General features: G+C 40.0%; 1 protein-coding gene and 1 long non-coding RNA gene across 5 annotated transcripts in view; both read right to left on the bottom strand.

The window, feature by feature from the left end:
* The window catches only part of MAPKAP1 (mitogen-activated protein kinase associated protein 1), a 162,728-nt gene extending 161,898 nt beyond the window's left edge, over nt 1–830 (bottom strand). For all 4 annotated transcript variants that reach the window (XM_006768560.2, XM_015567077.1, XM_015567076.1 and 1 more), the window contains exon 1: nt 739–830. The gene's annotated coding sequence lies outside the window, so the exon portion shown is untranslated. The remainder of the gene's footprint in view (nt 1–738) is intronic.
* A 1,915-nt stretch (nt 831–2,745) lies between these two features.
* Nucleotides 2,746–23,086, bottom strand: LOC107183886. Its single transcript, XR_001514706.1, has 4 exons — nt 22,829–23,086; nt 20,738–20,799; nt 10,766–10,835; nt 2,746–3,204 (listed from the first exon to the last, which is right to left on the bottom strand). It is a non-coding gene; the product is annotated as an uncharacterized LOC107183886 (long non-coding RNA).
* Between the last annotated feature and the right edge of the window lie 3,641 nt (nt 23,087–26,727).

Here is a 26,727-nt window from a genome sequence, read left to right as displayed (position 1 = left end):
GTTACCTCTTGGTTCATGTTTCAATGCTCAACCACTGAGTCACATCAGCCTTACGTACATGTTCTAAATATAGAACCTTAAGGAGGAGTCCTCATCCCTAATGGAAATATATATATATATATATATATATATCAAAGTTGAGTACTTTCAAGCCACAAAGATCAAAGTGCAGAGATCAACTTAAGAAAAGGTAATGTATCAAAAACAGCAGCACCTTTTCTAATCTCACACCCAATGTAGGAATTCCTATCAAAAAAGCAGCCCCAGTAAATATTCAGCTATCTGCTTCTAATCTCCAACCCTTACAATTCCTCCCAGGGCAAGAACTGTCTCAGGCCGCAGCCCTCCTTGGCTGGTCAGCTGCCTATCTAAAAGGTTTTGTATTGCCTGGCTGGTGTGGCTTAGTGGTGGAGCATCCACCTATGAACTAGGAGGTCATGGTTCAATTCCTAGTAGGGGCACATGCCTAGGTTGCGGTCTTGATTCCCCAGTAGGGGGCGTGCAGGAGGCAGCCAATCAATGTTTTACTCTTATCACTGATGTTTCTATCTTTCTTCCTTTCCTTCCTCTCTGAAATCAATAAAAATGTATTAAAAAGAAAAAAGGTTCTGTATTATGTCAACCTGAAATCTGCCTCCCAGTAGTCTACCTACTAGGACCGACGTTGCTTTGCTGAAGATACTTAAGTCCCTTTCTACTATAAATTTCAAATTAACAATGAAAATTATTTCCATTTACCTGATTGCTTAGAATTTCTTTCTTTCCACTGAATATTTTTGCATTTGATTTGGTTTTGCCTCTCTTTTCGAAGTCGTTCTAATCGTTGAGCTTGAAAAGAAATATAACTATAAGTTTGTCAATGAAAGTTTACTATAAACAAAGACATAATTAACTACCTTTATATGAATAAAGATGTTTTATATTGTATATGTAGGAAAAAAGTCATAAAATTTTAAAGGTGGCACCCCTGAAAAGCAAATACCAACAAAAACATGAAAATATTCTTGATTTATAATTGAAATTAGAGGATATAAAACATTAATAGAGATCATAAAGATAGTATTAACATGGAAGAGAATAATAAAATGTGAAAACTTCTGTGATTAATATGACATTTCATTATATAAATCATTAATAACGGTCTTAAAGGAATTTTAATGCACAAATGAACTGAAGTGAATATTACATTACAGGAATAAAATTACTGTTATGAATTACTCTACCCGTTTCAAAAATTAAAGATAAATGAACTCAGACTAGACTATTAAAGTTTTAAATATAAAATCCTTTATCTAAAAATCATGAAAATTATAAAATGTCAAAGCTATATAAATTAGCATAGCTTTTCTTCAGTGGGCTGAAATAGTTTATAGGTAGTAAAATAAATGATTTGTATCTTTGTAACATTAGTCAAATCTTAAAAAGAACAATTTTTCTTATACAAAATTTTAAGATATGCTCAAAGGATTAAAAAGTAAATTCCTTGGTCACAGGACACCCCACAATCTTAATTATATAAGTGCTATCTTAAGAAATTCCAACAACAATAACACATCATCACCTAAAATTATGCATTTGTGATTATATTACCACAGGCAAAATCAGTTGAACCAATCTTTTAAATAATATTGTCCAACAACATCCATATGGACCACAATGGAAAAGAAAGTCACAATTAATGCAATCTCTTGAAATTAGTTTCCTATTGCACTTCCTATTGTGGCACAATGCTAACAAAGAAATAAATAAGTAAATTTCTCAAAGGCAGGAAATCATACACTCCTGCCTTAACACTATGGTAGGGAAACACGAACTAATCTTGCCAGAAATGTAAGCTATACTGGCAAAAGCATTCTGACAATGCCACTATATCTAACCAAATCCCACTCCATTCAATTGCAATTAATAAATGTGAAGCGTACAGCTGAAGTAATATAATCATGAAGCTCTCAATTGAGCAGCATTCTCCTACTGAAATCCATTCAACCTGTCATATAAGATATCATCTCAATAACCTACAAGAAAGTCAGTTTCAACTAGAGAACTGAGAATCAATGGTTCTAAATTATAGTCAAACCTTCACTCAAATCCTATTTTGATAAAAGTTCCTTTAGATACTAGAAAATGCTATTCATTATTTTCATCATGAGAACAAATTATTCTTTGTGGATGTCACAGAACACTGAATTGTGAACCAAAATCTTAACAGAACTTTCTCTGTAAATTGCAACCTGCTCTACCTGCAGTCTTCTTCGTGTAAGTATTTTCAATGTTCTACCACATCTCCTACCACTACTTTTCTTGTGAGTTAGCAGCAGGTTACTGTTATTGATTAGATTATATTTTCTGATTTATTCCACCCCCCTCCAAAGAAAAAAGGGATCTCCTAGCACACCCTGATATAGAACAATTATATATTCTAAATAATTTATCTAAGTAAAGGCCTTGGTTCATCACATTTCCCTTGAAATGTTTCCAAAAAAATAAAGCTGGAAAAGGGCAATGATAGGCTATGAACTAGGAGGTCATGGTTCAATTCCTAGTAGGGGCACATGCCTAGGTTGCGGTCTTGATTCCCCAGTAGGGGGCGTGCAGGAGGCAGCCAATCAATGTTTTACTCTTATCACTGATGTTTCTATCTTCATCGAATTTGGAATACTCATTAAAGGGGTTATTCAGCTGCAGAGGGCACTGCTCTAGGCGTACGGATAATATTGACTGCTTTCCAGAACTTGGAGGTTTCTCTTTGAGGGACTTTTTTTCAAACAGTGACTTTAACTCTTGGGCTGATTGCTTAGAATTTCTTTCTTTCCACTGAATATTTTTGCATTTGATTTGGTTTTGCCTCTCTTTTCGAAGTCGTTCTAATCGTTGAGCTGTATTTGAGCGTCTTCTAATACCAAAGTCCCAACTTGAGGTAATATCGACTGACTGGGCATATACATAGCCCTGAGTCTCACCATTGCTTCCCTGAATGTCTGACCCACTGTCTCCAGTCATTGAAGGAGGATGAATCTTCTCTAGGTCAACATCATGATCAATGAGAACCATCTCACACATTCCTGTATCATCACTGGTCACATGTGACTGTCGAATGTGAGCTAGAATGATAGTTGGATTGTCCAAGAAGGCCATCCTTTCTGTGGGCCAATTTCCTTAAAAGGCTATTTTCTCCTCTTCATATTGTTTCACAGGCTCACCTACCTAGAAACATGATGTACACAGCAATATTTAAGAATAAGGCAGAATAATTTTTCAAACAAATTCAATGTGTTAAAATGCTACCTTGAAAATCAACATTTATTCCTGTACCTAGGAGCCTAAAAGGATTAAGTCTAAGCTGCAAGGAAATCCTTATAAGCACTAAGGCAGTGGTTCTCAACCTTCCTAATGCCGCGACCCTTTAAGACAGTTCCTCATGTTGTGGTGACCCCCAACCATAAAATTATTTTCGTTGCTACTTCATAACTGTAATTTTGTTACTGTTATGAATCATCATGTAAATATCTGATATGCAGGATGTATTTTCATTGTTACAAATTGAACATCATTAAAGCATAGTGATTAATCACAAAAACAATATGTAATTATATATGTGTTTTCCGATGGTCTTAGGCGACCCCTGTGAAAGGGTCGTCTGACCCCCAAAGGGGTCGCGACCCACAGGTTGCGAACCGCTGCACTAAGGGCTAAGGCTCTAGTCAATGTGGTCTCCATGGTTTCAAGAGAGGATAGCTTGCTCTCTTGCAAAACAAATAATAGTAACCCCTTAGTCCACTCAAAGTATATAACTACTACTAAAACAATACACTTTCCTTTCTTTCTCCCTTTACTCCATGCAGTCTTCTCATCACTTTATAAGATGATAGAAGAACAAGTTGTATTTTCCTCAAACGATGTGCTGAAGTATTAAACTGCATTTCTTCAGTTTACATTCCCCCATCATATGGTTGTGAAGTATCTAATAGGGCATAGACAATGCTTTCTGAGTTACTAGGAAATTTATAAAAATGTACTACCAAAGTAATTTTGTTCAATAAATACATGTTCCTTTCTTCTGATTTAAGACAGTATTGGGCTTTTTAAAATAAAACTTATTAATCAAACTTCTCTTACTAGATTAATTTCTTATTTTAGAAACCTAATTATAAGAACTGCTTCCTGAACCCTATTAAAACTGCAATGCTGTTTATTTTGGGAACAAGATGGCACCTCCTCAGTTGAATGGGAATACACAACAAAGAAAATATTACAGAACCGTGGTTAAGAACCTAAGGCCCTATAGGCAAAACTGGGTTCAACTCCTGGCCCTATCACTTGCTAGCTATGTGATGTTGGTCAAAATAATGTTAACCTCTTTCAGCCTGTTTTCTTTCTTTATTTATAAAATGGGAATCTCATATAGAAGATAATGCAGATTAAGTGCTCAAAAGAGTCCCTGGCACATAACTAAATATTAGCTGCTATAATTTCAGCTTTCAATTTTTGTTTAAAGTAATCCTAAAAAACATCAACAATTTGCCCTTCTCTAGTAAATTCACAGCAGGTAAATCAAGTGTGTGCTTCCTTTGTGACAGAGGACTCTGCAGGACATCTGCGTCACCTCCCTGTCCTCCAAAATCATTAGAAGAACAACAATGTGAAAGCTGGATTGAATTTGTTCCTTCAACAGTCCTAGAATTTATTTTTAGAAAGACCTATATAACACCAGATTTTCTTGTCATTTGTTTCTTCTAGAAATGGAACATGGGGGAAATCTAGTTAATAAATCATTATAACTAACAGGTTTAAAAATTTTCTGTCTGGTAATATATTCTATTGGCATCATTTGGTGGTTCTTAAGTAAAGATACTGAGATTAAGAAAAAGTTTAACTGAGGAGCATCTCTAACCAAGTGAATTACATTATCTCAGTTATTTTCTAAATATATTCACTGAGTACTTATTTTACACAGGGGCTAATGGGAAATGCAAAGTTAAGTAAGGGATCCCTGAATCAAAATTTTATACCCTCACACACACCTAGTATGTCTCCAAATACAATGTGATTCATCTAAATGTCAAGTTTCTGAGGCAGTCAGTCTCAGAAATGTTAATGTCAACCCACCATTTTAAATGGATTAATCAAAAAAGTATTACAGAATTTGCCCTGGATAGTGTTGCTCAATGGTTACAGCGCCGGCTTGCACACTGAAGGGTAGCAGGTTTGATCCCAGACCCCAATCAGGGCACATGCAGGAGGCAACCAATCAGTGTCTCACTCTCCCTCTCCATCTCCCTCTCCTCACTCCCTTCTACTCAATGGAAAAAATATCCTCGGGTGAGGATTAATAAAAAGCAAAAGAAAATATTACAGAACTAAAGGGGAACATTTAAGTTTCACTTATAAAAACACAAACTTCTGCCCGGCCAGTGTGGCTCAGTTGGTTGAACATCGGCCTATGAACCAGGAGGTCACGGTTCAGTTCCCAGTATGGGCTCATGCCTGGGTTGCGGGCTCGATCCCCTGAATGGGGCTTTGCAAGAGGCAGCCAATCAATGATTACTATCTCTCTCACCCTCTCCCTTCCTCTCTGAAATCAATAAAAATATATTTAAAAAGTAAGTAAAGAAAAACTTCTTATATAGCCACAAAAAGATTTATACAACCACAGAATTATTTATAAATGAGAGTTTTTGTCTTGTAACAGAATCATAGGATCACAGATCACCAGAGCTGCAAATATCCTCACTGCAACAACCATCTACCCCAAAAAAGGAAGGCAACTAGTTGCCAGCAAAAGAGGAGCAGGTGCTTTTACCTTGTTTTGAATAGTTCTCCCCTGTACAAACAAGGGCTTCAGTGAGGAATCATACTTTCAATGGATGTTCTGGCACTAAAGAGTCAAATGGCAAAGGGCACAGCAACAGAAGTATACTGAAGTACCCTCCATCTTTTCAAGGAAAACGGACTTGCTCCCTCACTTCTTATGAAGAAGAGAGTCATGGGCAAACACTTGTGATGGCACACACCAACTCCCTAATTTTATCCTTACAGAACAAAGCCCTTAAAACACCCCAACATGAAAAGATACCTTCTCTATTAATACCTTATAACTTCATACATGAGGAAACTGTATGACTCACTCAACAAATAATGCACTTAATACCACTTCTTTTTTTTAAAAAAAAAATTTATTGATTTTTTTTTAAAAAGAGAGGAAGGGAGTGAGAGAGAAACATTGATTGGCTGCCTGCTGCATGCTTCCTGCCAGGGATCGAGCCTTCAACCTGGGCACATGCCCTGCCTGGGAATCAAACAGGCAACCTTTCAGTGCATAGGATAACACCCAACCAACATAGCCACACTGGCCAGGCCAATACTGGTTCTGTGTAAGGAGCTCCCCACAGGAAATGTGCTTTCCACCTCCCCTGACAAGTACTTGAGGATTCAGACTGTAAGTCTCAAAGACAGGGGCTATAATACCACATCCCTTCTGGCAACAAAGGATCTTATACATTTCAGGAATTCAAAAAATGTTGCTGCCTGACTTCCAAGGACTCTACAATTCTGTTTTAGAGATTAGACATATATGAACATGTCATGTGTAAGAGAGATTATAAAGAAAGGATTGCCTTTTTTCTATTAATACAAATACAAGAGCTCTTCAATGTGCTCTTCAAAATTGTCACCTTGGGACACTATCAACTTATTTCAACACTACTTTTTAAAACCAAATAATATGTTTTAAATCACTTAAAGAGCAGCAAATTATCGTTTGAAGGTAGATTTGATTTCTCACACAAAGATATTCTGAACACAGATTAAAACAAGTTATTTTCTCTCATCAGTTGTAACACGATTAAAGATGTTTAAAATTAATGTTGGCTGGGATTCAGAAAAATGGGACTTTTTAAAGGGTAATTTAGATGGAAAAATTCTGTAGATAGATGTGGTGTTTGCACAACAATGTGAGTATACTTAATGGCACTGAACTGTACACTTGAAAATGGTTAAGATGGTAAATTTTATGTTATATATATTTTACCTCATTTTTAAATTTAAATTAAAAAAAAAGATCTATGAAGTGCCACATTAAACAAAATGAAATGTTTTCTTCTTGCTGTTTATAGCACTTTTCAAAACTTTTAAACTACTAATGTATCTTGTGAAGCTCCAAGAGTGGGGAATCTAGTAACACAACATACTCCAAACCCCAAACTTATCTGATCCCTAAACATTATTTTCCTCTATGAAAACGATAATAAATCAATGTATAACAAAGTCTCACAGAACATCGTTTAGAAATGCTGCCCTACACTTTTACAAATGCTATTTCTTCGGGCCCTGAATGACTTTCCTGGATGCCACCAAACCTTGAATCTGAGATAGTCCTTTTTTTATACCTTTAGGCCATCGGATAAACAATAATTTCAGGCACCAGGAAGTCTGTTCCCCTAAGACGTCCTACCTTTCAAAGGTTCTCCCACTTTTTAACTTCAGGGTCTTCAAAACATAGTTTTACCAAAACTGGAAGCAATAGAGACATCATGCAGAGTAGGAGGATGTTAAGAGATGTCTCAAAATAATATGACCATTTTTAATGTACTGGGTGGGTCTCCTTTTATACTTCATTCAACAAATATTTATCATTCATGCAACAAATATTTATTAAGTTCCAACTATGTGCTTAGTATGGTTCTAGGTGCAATGTGGATGCTATTGCCACTTTACATAACCATTTGTGTTCATTAACGATCATGTGACTCTCCTGTGGTACCTTGGCACATGCCCTATACAGAGGGGAAAGGAGAGAAAGATAGGGAGGGAGAGGGAAGGAGGGAAGGAGGGAAACATCAATCGGTTGCCTCCCCATACCTGCCCTGACCAAGGATCAAACCCAAAACCTTTCAGTGTAAGAGGATGATGCTCCAACCAACTAAGCCACACTGGCCAGGACAACACAAATATATTTTTAATAATAACTTTACACACATACACCTTCCAAACTTTACTTCTAATAGCTTATAAAACAAACAAACAAACATGCCCTAGCTAGTATGGCTCAATGGATAGAGCGTCAGCCTGCAGACTGAAGGGTCCCAGGTTCGATTCCGGCCAAGGGCACATGCCTGGGTTTCGGGCTTGATCCCCAGTAGGGGGCGTGCAGGAGGCAGCCAATCAATGATTCTCTCTCATCATTGATGTTTCTCTCTCTCTCCCTCGCCCTTCCTCCATAAAATCAATATATTAAAAAACAATAACAACAACACACAACTAAGGTACAACATAGTAAAAAAGTAGATGAGAAAAGTGGCAGAGGGGAAGTCATTCAGAATGAATCCATAAGCCAGTGCATGGCACAGATCTTGAACATTTCCTACAGGTAGACTACAGAATCTCTGAAGCAAATTTTACAGACGAAAACGCTGAAAGGTTAAAAAACTGCCCAAAGCCAAGCAGCTAATAAGTACAAGAATCAAATCGAAGAGCTTGGGATCTTAACCACTATACAGCCTCTCTAAACAGAAGAACAAAGAATTTTGATAGTTATAATAAACATGATTTTTAAATATCCTGACATTGAGCTCTTTGGGTTCTGGGGCCTGAAAGAAATTTCTTCCATGGGACTTTATGAAAGATGTAAGATCTTTCTCCTCCTCTTCCTCTCCTTATGAAAGATGTAAGACAGCAAATGTATTATGCAGTAAACTAGACCCTTACTTAGCCTCTCCTCCGCTAATGCAACAGAGAATTGTTGAAGAGCAAGATATAAACAGTGCATGCAACGACTGCTCAAATATAAAAGTCACAACATTTTACACACGAAAGGAACTTCAGAGATCATCTACTTGTTGACCTGAAACCACAGAGGGTGGGTGTCCTTTAAATTCTCACTTAGGTCTAAGTATCTTTTTTTTAACATCCCTAGAGATTTGTGAAACTTCAGCTACAAAGTCCATACCTAAAAATTCTGTTTCTTCTGTTTCTTTAAATAACTCCCATAAGCAAATGAACCCTAAGAACCTGAGATAGGCAGCAACATGGCTTAAAATGCTCAAGTTCAGCGAATGGCTAAAAGGAAATTTCCCTTCTTGAACTTTCAACACTCCAAACATTCACTTCTCTGCCAGGCAGACTTCAAGTCCCCTCACCTGCAATCTGTGAAAACTTGTCTAAATAAGCAACAGCCTGAGGCTTCTCAAAGGTCTGCAAACTCCCAATCAAAAATTACTGCTGCCCCATCAATGTGTCATATAAATGTTGGCATGTTAATTGTGTATTTATAAGATTGTTAATGGTTAGTTAATTTACCTCCCACACTATTATTGTACTTGAAATGATTTAACGTCTGCTGAGGGAGTTAACAACATGTAACAGCAGATGCGAGATTTTTTTTTTACCTTTCCACACTGTACCCCCCACTTCATGCTATTAGCATTAGGCAAGTTAAACATGATTCCTATACAAGATTCCTTAAAAGTGTTATAGAAGTACTCACATTTATTTTTCACAAACAGGAATGATCACAAGTTAGAAATACAAAAGCCTTTTTATTACATGCAAAGTCTTCCATTTGTAAAAACCAACAGACCCTTTTTTAAACTAAGATTTCAACATTCTTTGATCTAGTTAAAGTTCTGAATTCATACCTCCTGGAATTTGAAAATAATTGAAATGACCATTAAAATAAAATGCACCTTATTGCTTTTAAATCTCTTTTTCTAACACTCTCCAATTTAACTCTAAATTAAATCTTCATTTATTTTTTAGACCAGCAAAAAAAATTAAGCTTTTTTTCCCCCTAGGGGAATTAAAATCTCCTCTACGTAAAAATGTCTAATTTCATTACACAGTAAATAGTGAGATCCTATATCTGGAGTTTAATTTTTCCTTTCACGTTTTTATTTCTATATTTTAACTAAAGGTACTTACTAGACTAAATCAAAACAACTGAAATGAAATGCTTGTATCTTCTTTTGAATAGGAGGTTCATTCACTACATCACTGCGAGGTAGGCACTGGGAATCCTACAAAAAATTATATAAACACTGGCCTGTACCCTCCAGAGACTGCTTTTACTGACATAAGAGCAACATAAGGCAATACATATTAACCACCAAATGAGATACAAGAACAGTATGTTTTCCAAGAAGCTTCAGGAAGGAAGAGGGTCTCATGTAAGGATGGCTAAGCTTTCATTAGGCAGAATCACAGAGAACGGTAATAGATGACATTTACTAAGCTTGTACTATCAGCTGTACTTTTCATGTAACAACATATTTTATCCTTACAACCACCACAAGATGTAGGTATTAATATTAGCTTCATTTTATAGATAAAATAAAATTAAGGTTTAAAGGCATTAAGTAACTTGCTCAAGGTCACATGGTAGATTTTTAAAAGGCCAGTCTTTGCAGCTCCTCCCAGCAAGACTCACACTGTGATCTACTTTGAGCAACAGAACGTAATGGAATATGGGCTTCTGAGCCTTGATTTCAGGAAAACTTGCCGCTTTTGCTGTTGCCTTCTCTGGAATAATACATTCATCATGGGAAGACGTCTGGGATAAAAGACTACATGGAGAAGCGTGGTGGCCACCCAGCTGTCCTGCTGAGGCCCCCTGATGAGTGACTTAGGACATGTGGAACCCACTAGACCCTATCAACCTACCAGAGCAAGTCTTGTATCCTAACAAATGTTCCCTTTAGGTAAAGGGACACTGACCCTTGATTTTTCTTTTCTTGTACCACTAACCTCCACCTGAAATGTCTCTGAATCTTACCATGTGCCAAGGTCCAGTTAAAGGGAGCCTGGTACAAGTACAGGGCTTCTCACACTCTCCACGGACACACCTGAAGGGCAGAGGAGAGTGGGCGTAAGTCAAGGTATGACAGAACAGAGGGAGAGCCACCTAGAGCACCATGCTACAAAAATTTATTTTTAGAATTCACTCATATTTGCATCCTATCCTATAATATACTACACCTAGAAAGAAGTGCTTTAGTTTTGAACTTAAACTATAGAGTGCCATGCCTACTCTGTAGCGTCTAAAACCTCTTGGCACATATTGGGATTCTTATAACCCCAGTTTGAACAGCAAGGTCTAGAGGAAAAACACAGACTTTGGTGTCAGAAAGATCTCATTTTGTGAAGATAAAATGGACAAATCAAGACCTAATTTTTGCTCAAAAGATACTTCCTATGACAAGTATGAAGAACAACTGTAATTATTAACAGCAAACTGTATATAAGTTCTAAACACGTTAGACTAAAACCTCTATTATTATGCAACTGTTATAAAATAATCTATATTTTCAAAGTGTTTTTGAAATACTGTATATTAACAGCAGTAGCTGTGAAACTTCAGACAACCTAACCACCCTCCACTCCCAAAACTCCTACAATAACTGTGGAGAAAAAGGACTTAGCACACATGTACTTTTTACAACTTTAACAGTTAATACCAAATATAATCAAAAGGAGCTTAACTACTCAGTGGGAATGGTGCTCCTAATATTGCTGTAAACTTAACCTCCTTAACTGGAAAAAGTAGAAAAGGTACTTATAATGCAAATTACAAACATTACAGTCAAATCATGCATTGGAATGAAAATAGATGGAAATCGTGTTTTTTAATCACCCCTCCTCCTACCCAAAGAATGTTAGACACACTTGATGGAAATGCTGCTCACCAAGTAAAGGTTACTCTGAAATACTTCAAATTCCGTAAGCACTCAGGACTGCAAAAACTGTGGGAAGAGAATGTTCCAAGCACAGACTAACGGACAGAAGGCACAAATGGAATAAACCCTGATACATGATGACTACCTAAGGAAGTCTAATCTGAAAACTGAATATATTTGTTCTCAAGTCATTGAACAAGGTTCAGTTTCTGAAATATGTTCAAAGTAACATATTTTGTAAGTCTAAAGCAGGGGTCCTCAAACTTTTTAAACAGGGGGCCAGTTCACTGTCCCTCAGACCGTTGGAGGGCCGGACTATAGTTTTAAAAAAACTATGAACAAATTCCTAAGCACAGTGCACATATCTTATTTTGAAGTAAAAAAACAAAATGGGAACAAATACAATATTTGTATTTGCATGAGGCCCGTGGGCCATAGTTTGAGGACCCCTGGTCTAAAGTATAAATAATAGGGATTTGTTGTTAAAGATAATTAAATAATTCCTTCACCTAGTTTAGATACACAGGATGGGCAAAAGTAGATTTACAGTTGTGAGTGTGTGAAACATGGTTTACTCTTGTATGATTATTTATTAACTAGAGGCCCGATGCATCTGCTCAATGGTCGTTCCAGAAGGTCATTCCGCTGTCCGGTCTAATTAGCATATTAGCTCTTTATTATATAGGATTATTGTATTCTTTTCCATATGAACAACTGTAAACCTACTTTTGCCCCACCCTGTATAAATCTCTATCACATTTCAAACTTAAGTTTTTACATATTTTATTTTTTTACACCAACAATTTTATTTCTTATCATGTGTTTGTTGCCTAAGCTTACGAGAATACAAGTTATAACAAATCAAAATTTATATTATAATTTTGGGGATGTGATCACCCTTTTAATTCTGTTCATATTTTAACAAGGCAACTTTAACCCAGTGATCAAAGCTTCATTAGCTTGTAAACAAACTGTTTCTCAGGTAAACTGAATTGCACCACATCAGAAACTTAAGCAAATAAATAAATACAAAAAAGGCAGGGAATATAAATTAGGGCAGACAAATCTGTATCTAGCCTCATGCCGGTAAAGAGCATTCTATCAATATAGTGAAATGCTAATCTCCTAATTAACAACCTAATTAGGTAATTATGGCTTTGCAGAGGGATGCCGAAATGAAATATGACAACATGGTCACCTCTTTATATGGCACCTGTGGGCCTTTTCAGCTGTCATTGCAAAGAGTGCAATATCAATTTGAGCAGATGACAAAGTGCTGTCATTTTTCATTCTGGTAATATACAGAATGCTTTGGACAGAAGCAGTTTACAAAAAGAAACATCTTGCCGGGTATTTTCCTAATTTAAATATGCTCAAATATTTTGTCAAATTTTTGCACACTTTTTATATTGCATACAGGATTACCATGCACATTTAAAAAAAAAACTTAACTGGCCGTCATGCTTAACTGTGCTTGCTGAAACTATTGCAATTTCAATGATGAAGTATACGAAAATTAGAAAAGGATAAAAGGCACCAATACATTATGACTTTAATATTTATGCATTCTTCATATCACAGAAAAATTAAAATCCATATTTTGATCTTTAATTTTTTTTCTTACAAAAATGGGAATTTACACAATTTTCCATAACAAAGAAGCACTTCCCAATATCTAAGCATTCAATCCACAAAACAGCTCTATTCAAGGGTGGGAAAAGTACAATTCTTCGTATGGAAAACAGAACAATAATTAATAAATAATAATACAAGAATAAACTCTGTTTCGTGTACTCACAACTGTAAGCCTACTTTTGCCTACCCTGTACATATCAATGCCCAGCCTCACAGATATGAGAGTGCACTCTCTTTGAAAGACAGACCTGGCCGGATGGCATGGCTCAATGGTTGAGCATCGACCTATGAACCAGGAGGTCACTGTTCCGTTCCCAGTAAGGCCATATGCTCTGGCTGCGGGCTGGGCCCCCAGTGTGGGATGTGCAGGAGGCAGCCAATCAATGATTCTCTCTCATTATTGATGTTTTCATCTCTCTCACTTCTCCCTTCCTCTCTGAAATCAATAAAAATATGAAAAAGAAATATGTAATACTTTCAACAATAAAGAATTTAAATTAAAAAAAGAAAAGAAAGATGTGTCACAGGACTACTCACTACCCACTGGCCATTAAAGAGGTGATGGTAGGTAGACTGGGACACTGGTACATTCCAACATGAATACAACTCTTCTTCCATAATATTGTCTTAAATAGGATTTTGTGGGAAGGACAGGAAGGCTAGCTGGGAAACCTCAACATCATTTATGTCAAGAAACATGAAACTAAATTCTAACAACAGAGGTGAAAACTAATTTGAAAATACAACCCATTTGTAACTCCAAATCATTTGCATGAATGAAAACTTTTTTTGTCAAAATGATATTCATTGGCTCTATATTAATACCAAGTTTAAAAGATTTTTATTAAAAAGTTATGTTTATCAGAGAACGTTTTAGAAAACGAAAACGCATAAAGACCTATCCTCCTACCACCTATTTATTTTCCTTCTTATGTATGACATAACTGGGATCATACTTTATATAGATTTATATCCTTTTTTCATTTCATGTTACATGATAAGCACATTAATGTTATTAATATTCTTCTAAAACATTTAAAATGACTGCACAATGTTCCCATCCTATGACTTTTCCATAATTTCTCTAAACCCTTTGTTAAATACTAAAGTTGATTCTAATTTTTACTATTCTAACTGCTATAATGAACATGTTTGAACACGAATATTTCCTACATCTCTATTTCTTTAACAACAGTTCCTAGAAGTGGAATTGTTCAAAAGGCATGCGTGACTTCTTTTAAGGCTTGTGATAAATACTGCCAAAATTCTTTCCAGAAAACTTTTACCAACTTATATTCCCCTTAGCGATATATGAATGACCACCATATCTCACCACCAACCTCTGCCAGCAATGAGTATTATTAGATTTCTATTAAATCTTTAAACTTCAGATCATAAGATTATACCTGTAACCAAACATTCTCAACATAACCAATAACAACTTTCTGTAGGAATTAAGTTTAAACGATCAAGGAGGGCCATGATTGATGATGGTCCCAAAACAAGGGCCAGTTCCAATATTCAAATCTAGAACAGCATGGAATAGTGAAAAAGCACTGTAATTAGAGCACAAATCAAGATTCAAATCCTACCACTGCCGTTTCAGTAGCTCTCTACCTTGAACCACTTTACTTCGCTAAGCTTCAGTTTCAGCATTTGTAAGATGGGAATGAGAACATAATATCCCCTTGTTCTAACACTTCAACAGGTAGTCATGGGCACACACAGAAAAAAAGTAATATAAGCAACTGAAGGTATTCATTGTTATTTAACAGATCAAATCATTTAATAACCTAAAAACAATATTGAAACCCTTTTCTCGATAGTGCACAGTTGGTAGGTGTGCTATGTAATGCACAAAGCACAACTAGAAATTAGACTAATTTCATAATCCAGACATGAAAATGAAAAGTCTCACTCCTTCATAATCACTCCATAGAATCATTTGTTACATTATACTAACATCTGAATGTCTTGGGCCCCTGAAAGATGGTACCTGCATCTCTCCATAAGTTATTTCATTTAATCCTCACAAGGAGTATATGAGATTGACATTCTTGTCCTCATTTTGCAGATTGTGATGGTCAGTTTATAACTGACAAAGCCAGTATTCAAATACAGGTAAATGTGACTTCAAGATTCAAGCCTGCACCTCAGTTCTTTGTTAGTCTCTTTTATATCAGCAACTAAAATTCAGATTAAAAATTTACTTTTGTTTTAAAAAGAAAACCATTCCTTCAAATAATTTTCTACCAATTTTTCTGCTAAAGCAGTACTTATCCTATATAACAAAAGGCTAACATGCAAATAGACTGAATGGTGGAACAACCAGAACAACCGAACAACCGGTCACTATCACATGCGCAGGCCACTGGGGGCGTGCGGGGAACGTGGTGGATGTTGGCTGCGGCAGGATGGTAGAACAGGTGAGTGGGGGCGCCAGACCAAGGCGGGCGCCTCGGCTGCGGTGGGGTGGTGGAGCAGGTGAGTGGGGGCACCAGACCAAGGCAGGTGCCAGTTGCTGTCATCAGGGCAAGCCTCTGGTGGTTACTAAAAATTTTTTGTTTCCCCGCCCCCCAGTCCCACCTGGTGCTTGCACCCACTGCCAGCGTCAGAGCTGCTGCTCACACCCACAGCCAGCGCCAGAGCCGCCACCCGTACCCACTGCCAGTGCCTGGCGCTGGTCCTGATCGCTCAGCGCCATCAGCGGGTGCAAGCAGCAGTTGCTGGCTGTGATCACCCCTGAGGGCTTTTCTCCCTCCCCCTGCTCCTGAGGGGTGATTGGGGCAGCAGCTGCGCTCGCACCCGCTGCTGGCACAGCGGGACTGCCAGCACACAGAGGACCAGGGGCCATGGTGGGAGGGGCCGGGCGGGGGCGTGGAGGAAGGGTCAAGACCTGCCCCTGTACCTGCCTGAGGTCTTTTCTACCTCCCCCTGCTCCTGAGGGGTGATTGGGGCAGCAGCTGCGCTCGCACCCGCTGCTGGCACCATCTGCAGATGCAAGCGGGGCTGGTGCCATCAGCAGGTGCGAGTGGCAGCGGGAGCGGGACTGCCAGCACACAGAGGACCAGGGGCCATGGTGGGAGGGGCCGGGCGGGGGCGTGGAGGAAGGGTCAAGACCTGCCCCTGTACCTGCCACAGCCTCGCAGCCCACAATTCCTTTCAAGGTGCACGAATTTGTGCATTGGGTCCCTAGTTTATAATAATATACCTTAAAATGAATCTATAGGGAACTAAAAAAAATGTTACATCGTTTTGAATGTGTAAAATTCAGTCCATTTTGTCTGCATCAATAATAAAAGCATATTCATAAAAGTGTACTCAAGTATAGGATATGAATTTAACACTGCATGTATGTATGGGTAAATGTGACATAATATTCAATTTATTTCACGTGATTACTATAATTTAATTCCAATACTTATTCTAATACCTCTTGCTGTTTCCAGAATTTAAGTTTTGTTTTGTAAAAGGTTTCTCCCATTTTTCTCACTTTCAATTACTTAAAACTGTTTCCTTCTTTGGGTCCAAATTTTGTGTTCCCTATATTAAATCTATCTTCCCAATATATCTAGACTGCTGCCAACACAAGTTAATAAATTCTGAATGACTGCTCAGGATTTATTTTCTTCATTTTTATATTCCATGTTATGTCCTTATACAATAGAGTATGAATGAAAACAAGTATCTAGAAGACCAATATTTTTTCCAATTTTCACCTGGTGGAAGCTGGGTATTAAAATAAAAATAAATTAAACTCTTGGGCTGGGAACTCCCTGCCCATATTTCTCTCACTATGCTGGGTGTCTCTATGCCCCCTTTCAATCTTGTGTATATATAGTCAACAAAGCACTGTATGCATTTGGGGAGCACCTGGCCTGTCAAGGTCCTTTCCCAGAAGTAATGAACAAAGAAGAGGGGGAAGAGCTGAGCAGTAGCTCCCTACCTGCCAAGAGAGGAGAAACAGCACTTTAGATTTGAACCATTCTCTACTGGGTCTACCAGTAATCAGCTGTGTAACTTTAAGCGTGTCAATTAGAATCAGAAAGCTTGGCATCCTGAAAAGATTTCAGCAAGACTTGATTTGAGCTCCTCATTATCATCCAGATGGGAAAAAGATACAAAAATTTCTAAGTGGCTCAACCAAAATCAAAAGGCTGTCAGCAGCATAGCTACAGTCAGACCTCAAGCCCCTCTCAATCAAGTGCACTTTCGACTAAACTGTCTTTCACTGGGAGCCAATTTTGTAATCTCAAGAGGTCATGTTTACCCCCCATGTTCACTCCATGGCACTGTACAGAGGACCAACAGAGGCAAGAGATTTTATAGCATTTAAAGTGCTAAAAGTATTCCAAGGTCATTTCCTCATCAAGCCCCATCCCTCCTGAAATTTAGTCTGATTATATAATAAAAGCATTCGCCCTGCCACTTCCCCAAAGACATCAGTACGAGTCAATTATAAAACCCTCTCACTCTGGCAATTTACCAGTACACGTTTATCAGTAATCTCGACTTGAGTTATACCTCCTGCTTTGAACAGTGGATACCAAAATTTCTGCGATAAAGTACATCGGAGTTCACAGTCAGACGGCCTAGGACTGTGCACAGCACACAAATGTGCTTTAGTCCACACAGCAATTTTTTAAATGTCAATTTTTTAAAATGAAATACATACATTAAACCCCAGCCCTGGCTGGGTAGCTCAGCTGATTAGAGCATCAAGCTACTACACCAATGTTGCAGATTCAATCCCCAGTCAGAACACATACAAAAATCAACCAATGAGTGCATAAATAAGTGGAAAACAAATAGATGTTTCTCTCTCTCTCTCTCTCTCTCTCTCTCTCTCTCTCTTGCCCTCTCTCTCCCTAAAATAAAAATTAAATTTTTTTAAAAAAATAAATACATTAAAACCCAGATTTCCAGCATCTCTTCTTTTGTTGTTGTTAATTTTCACCTAAGGATATTTTCCCCATTGCTTTTCAGAGAGACTCGAAGGGAGGGAGGGAGAGAAGGGGGGGAAAGGGGAAGAGAGAGAAGGAGAAATGGGGAGAGAAAGGGAGAGAGACATTGATGTGAGACACAAGGATTGGTTGCCTCCCCTGGAGGGAGGTGGGGGAGGAAGTAAGGGGGGTAGTGAACTGGCAACCAACCGCTATCTTCAGACTGGACATATGCCATCCAGTTCATCAAGGTCTGTCCTACTTTCTATATTACATCATGGGCATTTGAGTTGGAGACCCCTGAGGCAGATGCTCAAAAGAAAACTAACTTTATAAATATTTGTTCACTCTTTTGGAAAGTCCAATTTTTTTTCCTGGCATTATCACTCACTAACTAGGTGACTCTTGGGTCCCCTACTTAATCACTAAGCTTCATCACCTATCTCAGAGAATCATGAAGACTGAAGGAAATGAAGTATAGGAAAAACATTTAACAATGACCAGAACTTACTGTAAGTGCTCAATTATTTTAAATTTAGCACAAGTTGAAATGAGCTAACTTTTATGTCAAAACTTCTCAAAAACTTAAAACCCACAGGAAACTCAAGGTCAGAGAACCTACTATGGGAAAAAAAAACATCATGTGACAGAATTCCTTGTCATATAATTGGCATCTATTGCTGTGTTCTTAATAATAAGGCCTACATATCAGAATAACAGATTTCCAGCAAATTCTCAGCCTGACCCTTTAGAGATCCCTTGAAGTACAACAGTTTCTAAAGTCCTCAGTTATGAGTCAACTGGCAAAGCAAACCCCCCACGAAAAAGAAATATATTTAACATCACAGAGGAGGCAATGAGCTGCTTGAGTGCAGGGGCCACATTCATTCCTCAACATCCCTACTGCCCAGCACAGTGACCGGCTCACTGAAACAGCTCAAGGGCTAGCTCTTCTCTGAAGCCTCTTCAGAGGGTCCCCGTCCACACCGCAAAGAAGAGGGAGATTCCAAAGTCTAACAGATAATCCCCTCCACTCACAGCCCCAACAGCTGCATAAACTCATGGAATTTATTTACTCTCTCTGTGCTCTAGTTTGCTCATCTGTAAAATGTACACTTTCCAGTACAGAAGTAAATGAGACAATACTTTTAACACAATGTTGGCACACAGTCAGTGCTCATTAGCTATCATTATTAGTGTTCCCTCTTTTGTCCTCCTTCGTATCCTCGGGGATTGCTATCTTTGTACCTCAAGCACTTTACTACAGTTCACCAGCACACAAATATGCCTCCCCCACAAGAATGTCAACAACCTCAGAGTAGGGACCTGGTTTTATTCCTCTTTGCATTCTCAGGGTCTAACATTTTCCCTGTTATGAAATCACAGATCCTCAAAGTATTTATTAACTAGGGAAGTTTTAAGAAGAAACTGGAATTTACTGCTCTTGCCTAACACTCAATCCCTCACTGACACTGACCCCTAGTGACCCTCCAACTTTATCTTCCAGTATCTCCACACTAAAAAGCAGCAATGGCTTGCTTTATTAAGACTGGCCTACTCACCACTCTAAAACCATACCAGTCATTGCACCTTTGCATCTTATAGTTATCATTTCAGAGACCTTACCATGTGTCAGGCCTTTTATCCACATTAGCTTATTACATATTCACAGTACTCCATGAGGTGCATGTTATCCCCCTATCCCAGTGATCGGCAAACCGTGGCTCGCGAGCCATATGCGGCTCTTTGGCCCCTTGAGTGTGGCTCTTCCACAAAATACCACATGCAGGTGCGCACGGACAGGAAATGTTGTGGAGTGAAAGATGTAGTGTCGAGGATTGAGAAAGGTATGTTGAGATGGTTTGGACATATAAAGAGGATGAACGAAATGAGATAGACGAAACAAGTATACAAGATGAGTGTGGATGGGAGAGTTGGAAGGGTTCAACCTCAGCGAACGTACCTCAATCAGATTGAGTACGTTTTTAGCAATGGCCAGCTTAGGAGCACCCTAATTAAGTTAATAACAAGGTACCTACCTATATAGTTTAAGTTTAAAAAATGTGGCTCTCAAAAGAAATTTCAATTGTTGTACTGTTGATATTTGGCTCTGTTGACTAATGAGTTTGCTGACCACTGCCCTATCCCAGCCCATACTTGAGGAAAATAATGCTTAGAATTAAGAAACTTGCCAAAGGTCACATATCTAGCCAGAGAAGGAACCAGGAATTGAATACAGAGGTCACGGTTATTCTCTACACAATGCCTTCCTTTCTCATATCCAAAGCTGAGCTGACCCACCTTCTACCTTCTTGCTTTGAAAGATCATGGTCTTCCCTACATTAAAAAGAACACCTATACCATTAATTTTGACACTCATATTTCTTTCTCTTGTATACTTGTTTCAATCTGTACTTGATCTCAAGAGCTATGGTGTGAGAAAGAAGGCAAAACACATAATGAAAAAAGCACAGATGTAGGCATCAGACAGACCTGGGCTTGAATCCTGGCTCTGTCTTGTACCAGCTGTGTAATTTATCCCGAGTCTTCCTAATCTGTAAATTGAGATTAAAATGATTAAACAAGAGAAACCTATATGTAATACCCAGTACACAGTAAATAATAAAGCTTAGTTAACCCCACATAATGAAGCATTACCTGGCCACAGCACACTCCTCAAAAACAAATGACCCAACCCCCGTTCTATGTTATCACTGTATCACAGAAAGAACTCTCACACAGTGTACTTATCACTCTGTGTTGGAATTATTCCCTTCTCTCCTCACTAAATTGAGCTCCTTGCTACAAGGCCCGAGTCTTACTTACCTCTACATTGTCTGGCATGGTACCTGGTATCTATCCATGCTCAGTAAATGCTTGCTAAGTAAAATAATTACAGTTACAATGAGTGTTTACAGCAGTGGCTCTCAACCTTCCTAATGCCGCGACCCTTTAATACGGTTCCTCATGTTGTGGTGACCCCCAACCATAAAATTATTTTCGTTGCTACTTCATAACTGTCATTTTGCTACTGTTATGAATCATCATGTAAATATCTGATATGCAGGATGTATTTTCATTGTTACAAATTGAACATCATTAAAGCATAGTGATTAATCACAAAAACAATATGTAATTATATATGCGTTTTCCGATGGTCATAGGCAATCCCCGTGAAAGGGTCATTCGACACCCCCCCCAAAAGGGGTCGCAACCCACAGGTTGAGAACCGCTCGTTTATAGGATTCTAGAAAAGAAATAATTTCCAGCTGGGATTGTACTGAATTGGTTGAGGGAGGCCAATTTCAGCTGGGCCCTGGGTAACACCTCAGTAGCTCGCCAACAGAAAAGGGGAAACCTTCTAGGCAGGGAGAATGTCCTACAAAACACACGTGACAAAGAAAAGAGCAAATATGACTGGAGGCCCTACTTGGGTAAAGGATCAGAGTAGAGTAATTTAGGAAGGGGGCCTTTTCAAGGATAGCTGGAACTTTAGCCAGGCACCAGGGTCAGGGGGTGTAGAGGGATGTAAGTTCAGTATGGATCACAGTAGCTGAAGGTAGGTATGAGCACAAAGCTGAATGGAAAAGGGGCCACCGGCACGCCTCTTGGCTCCAGCAAGCTTGCAAGTGTGTAAACCAAAAAAATTGAAAACAACGATCAAGGCTTCATCAAGAACTCTTTCGGCATTTATTGAGCATCTCATGTGGGCTCGCTGTATACGAAGAATAAAAGATGGGGTCTCCTCATCCTCCTCTAGTGGGTTTTTAAATTAGGAATCCACCCCTTCTGCTCGTCAAAACAGAATGAGCATGTTGGTTTTGTTTGAACTAATGTTTATAATAAACACTTGTCTCCGTTTGACCATTCACACCTGGGGAAGTTTTGAACTTTGCTGGTTTTGACTGACAACATGATGCTTTGCACGGTGCCAGATCCTGTCATGGGCTTCAAAAACGACTCGCGATCATTCAGGATGAAATTCTAACCAATTTCTGAGTCGACTTTTTGGGCCCACGTTAAAGTAATACTCTTTATAGTTTAAACTATACTCATTTTTTTCTACTTTAAACAGATTTAGAAAATACTCTGTCACTCCCCAAACGAAAAAGCTGAATCAAAGTTACAGCAGCACTCCACCAAGAAAAAGAAAAAGTTCTGCAAGGCCATTTACCGCTTTGTGGCAATAGGGGGAGGAGGCGCTAGGAACCGGAGGCCACGCAGGCAATGCTTTAAAAACTTGATTTTCATATTGTGACGATTAGGACACCTAAATGTGGGGCCGGAAAGTGCCAGGGCCAATAGCATCCTCCTCCCTCCTCTCACTCCTCCCCAACACTACCAGACCCACTAGCTTCTCCTCCCCCAAGTCACACACCCAGCTAGCTGGCTGTCAGACTCACAGCAGCCTCCGGTTCTGGAAAGGGCCAGGAAACGGACGCTCACGGGGGAGAGAGACCTGAGCAAGGGCCAGGCAAGCTGTTGCCGGGCAGCGCCGGGCGCGGAGGAGTGAGGAGCCGCTAGGCTCTCCAGATGGCTGGCAGGAGAGCGAGCGAGTAAGGTAGCGGCTGGGGCAACCTTTACCTGAAAGTGCTGCCACGCTACCGGCCGGGGCGACCCGGGACACGTTCCTGGGGGGAGGGCCCGGCTCCTCGGTGCCTCTCGGCCCCAGCCCCGAACTCTCGGAATCGTCGGGGACTGGCGCTCCTCCCGGCCGGCTCAGCTGCCGCTTTCCGGGCTCGCCCTCATGCCCCGGCCGCTCGCCGCCGCCCGCCGGCAAAGCAGCAGCCCAGTTGCCCCGAGTCTCGCCACGACCCGGAACCACACCTCACGCACCGGAAGTCCCTGACTGGGACGGAGCTGCTGGCTGGGGACGTAGTGCGCAAGCCCCAGAGCCGGGAGCGAAGAGTGGAGCCCTCCCGGGGGGGCGGGGCCGAACGGAAAGCCGTGCGCATGCGCGCCACTTTCCTGGCACCAGTTGAGGTCAGGGTCAGAGATCAGCTGAGAGGCTAGCCCTGGACTTGGGTAGGTGGAAACCAACGTTAGCGGTCTCCTTCGAATCTCCTTCTCCTCTCTCCCCGTTTCTATGGGAGGAAGCCCTAAGGTCCTAAAAAGTGAGTGATGAGGCAGCTTAGCCTCTGGGTCAGAAAGACCCAACTGGCTGTGCGTCCTAAGACAAGATACCTCCCCTCTCTGACCCTTGGTTTTCCCACCCATACTGTAGTTCCAATTTTAGAGTATTGCGGTGAGACTCAAACGGGATGATGCTTTAAAAACACTCAACACAGTGCCGGACACAATAAACGCTTAGTAAATGTTAGCTGTTACTCTTATTATCGGCAAAATGGAGGTGATAATTATCCTCCTCAAGAACTGAAGGGAGTGTCCATAAGATATGAGGACTGACTGAGAACAGGGGCTCATTGTTAGTGGGGTCTCTCTCTCAGCGGGAATCAGTGGGAGAAGCCACTGGAAGGGGAACGAACTCAAATGCAATGATGTATCTCTCCTACCTGAGAGATAGTCCAGAAAGTCTCTTTCAAAAATGCACCTTAGGGCCCTGGCCAGGTAGCTCAGTTGGTTAGAGCATCTCCCCATACACAAAGGTTGGGGCTTCATCCCCCTTCGGGCACATACAAAAAGCAACCAATGAATGCATACGTAAGTGGAACAACAAACCGATTTTTCCCTCTCTCCTTTCCTCTCTCTCTCAACTCAATCAATAAATACAAAATTTTAAATGCATCTTAGCACAAGAAAAAGAAAAGTCAAGACTAAATTTCAGCCCCGGGGGATCCTTACCCAATCTTAAAGTCACCAACAATACACCATGGATCTACCCTTATTTTCAAATATGAGTAATCTCTTAGCTCATGGGAGCGTGGGGAGATGCACCTTAAACACCCAAGGGAATTCCTGCACACACATCACCACAGTTCCATTGGGGGCCTGTTAGAGGCACTCTGCCAATCAAAGGGTGTAAACACGGTTTGATAGTCTGTTTTCTGAAGTCGCCAGATTATTTCACCCCTCCTAAATATTGATCTTAATTTTCAGTTCTGTCTTGAGCTCCAGTCTGAAGCACAGCTGCCTGATTGCCCCTCATTCACATAAAACCCAACCTACCCAACTGGACACACTAAGCATAGCCCCTCTACCACTTACAAGTGATTTCATCTTTCCCAGCTGCCTCTCTAAAATTCCTTATCTGTAAAATGGGAATAACAAAAGTCCTAACTAACCCCATTGAGTTGCTGTGAGGATTAAATGAGCTAATACATATTAACTCACATAGAATAGAGCTTGGTATAAAGCTAATAACATTTACTAATATTTATATAAAACGCTTTCCACTATTACTGCACCTTAGTCAGTAAGCAAGTACTTATTGAGTGCCTGTAGATTAAGCCTTTCCTAGGCACGGAGATTCAGTGGTGAAAAACAAGGCAGGGACTCCAGCTTCATGAAGCTTATAGTCAAATCTGACTATGAATTTTAAACAGTTGTTGTGGTAAGTTGGAGTGCAGGGAAATGTAAAATTTCAAAGACATGGTTGAGGGCCCCATTGAGAATAGAGACTGAATTTATGGTGATGCTAATATAATGCTTTGTGTGACTTTTCTATAGTTAGTTTAAATAGTCAAGATAAAGGCACACAAAGGGTGAGCAATTGCTTTAATTCAAGGAAGGAGTTTTGCCAGACAGGTGTGATGGAGTTTAAGATCTCAGCTTTTAAGAATGCCTTAAGCCAGTGGTTCTCAACCTTCTTAATGCCGAAACCCTTTAATACAGTTCCTCATGTTGTAGTGACCCCCAATTTCATGGTTACAAATTGAACATAATTAAAGCATAGTGATTAATCACAAAACAATATGTAATTATATATGTGTTTTCCGATGGTCTTAGGCGACCCCTGTGAAAGGGTCGTTCAACCCCCAAAGGGGTCGCGACCCACAGGTTGAGAACCGCTGCCTTAAGCAAAGGGCCACAGAATGACCGGAAGGTCCTGGAACAGGTGTAATGGGAGTCAATGATGGAGCACGGCAGAGAGATGGAGGTTATCCTCAGAGATGGGTGTCTCAGCGAATAACCTCAGATGAAGAGTCCTGTGAGAGTGGGGTCCAGGGTGAAATGGAATTGGAGATGAGATGGTCAAGGAACTGAGATGCCACATGGACCTCGAGAGCTCCTAGGAAGATGGATGGACATGAGGTGAAAAGGAAATGGGTGCTTCCCAAGCCATTCTGCAACTGAGGGAGGGAGGGAGGGAGAGGAGGAAGAAAGAGAGTGGGCTGACTGTATGGCTTAGCATCCAAAACATAGGAGTTGTATCAGACAGTTGCAATGACATTAAAAAGCAAAGCAGCCCTGGCCCATGTTTCTCAGTGGTTAGAGTGCTGGCCCGAGCAGCAAAGCATCTAGGGTTTGATTCCCGGTCAAAGGCACATACCTAGGTTGTGGGTTGTATCCCTGGCCCCAGTAGGGGCATGTGCTGAAGGCAATCAATTGATGTTTTCTCTCCCACCAATGTTTTGCCCTCGCCCTCCCTCCTTCCTTCCCACTCTCTTAAAAAAACAACAACAAAAAAACAATCAGTGGACAAAGTATACTCGGGTAAGGATTAACAACAACAAAAAGCAAGGCATACAGTGACCTACCTCCCAACCCAGGGGTGCATGCGGGTAGGATCATAGCAGCTGACACACAGAGAAAAATTATATTCTTACAGCACACTGATCGTGCTGGGCCAGGACCTGAAGGGGGCAGAGGGGCTAAAACCTCAGCATACCTGTGCCAATCAGGTTCCATAGACTTCAGCTCCAGTTTGGAAAGGAGACCGTGGTAAGGGATGGAGGTTCCTTTTCTTGCGGTTCCCAGGACGAGAACTGGGGCAATGAATAGAGGTTCAAAACACCTACCAGCTGTGTGGCCTTCAGCAAGTGATTTGCTTCCTCTATATCTCATTTTCCTCGTCCAGATTTCCTCAATTCCTGCTCAAACCTTAACTGCCCTTCCCCTCTCCACTCCGTAAATTCCTCCCCTCCTCCTCCTCCTCCTCCTCCTCCATCTCCTCCTCCTCTTCCTCCTCCACCTCCTCATTCTATTTAGTGGCTTAAAACAACAACCATGTATTATTTCTCAAGGTTTTGTGGGTTGGTGGGTTGTTCTTCTGCCAGTCTAGACATTCAGTCTGATGGCAGCTAATATGGTTGCAAGGTCAATGTTGCCGGTAATGTTGGCCAGGGCACCTTGGCGCTTTCTCTTGTGGCCTCTCTAGTGACTATCTTAGGTTTCTACAAAACACAGTGGCAATATTCTAAAAGGATAAGCCCCAGTGTGCTTTAAAAAAATATTTTCATTGTACATATGTATATACATATCTATGCCATTTTAATCATTTCTTAAATATATTCTTTTTATTCTTGAAGACCCAATTCATATAGTACTTCCTCCGGGAAGCTCTCCAGATCACCTCTTCCTAG

This window comes from Myotis davidii, unplaced genomic scaffold (genome assembly GCF_000327345.1).
Source record: "Myotis davidii unplaced genomic scaffold, ASM32734v1 scaffold142, whole genome shotgun sequence".
NCBI classification, from domain to species: Eukaryota; Metazoa; Chordata; class Mammalia; order Chiroptera; family Vespertilionidae; genus Myotis; species Myotis davidii.
Note: the sequence above shows the minus strand (reverse complement) of the source record. Positions and strands in the feature narration are given on the sequence as shown.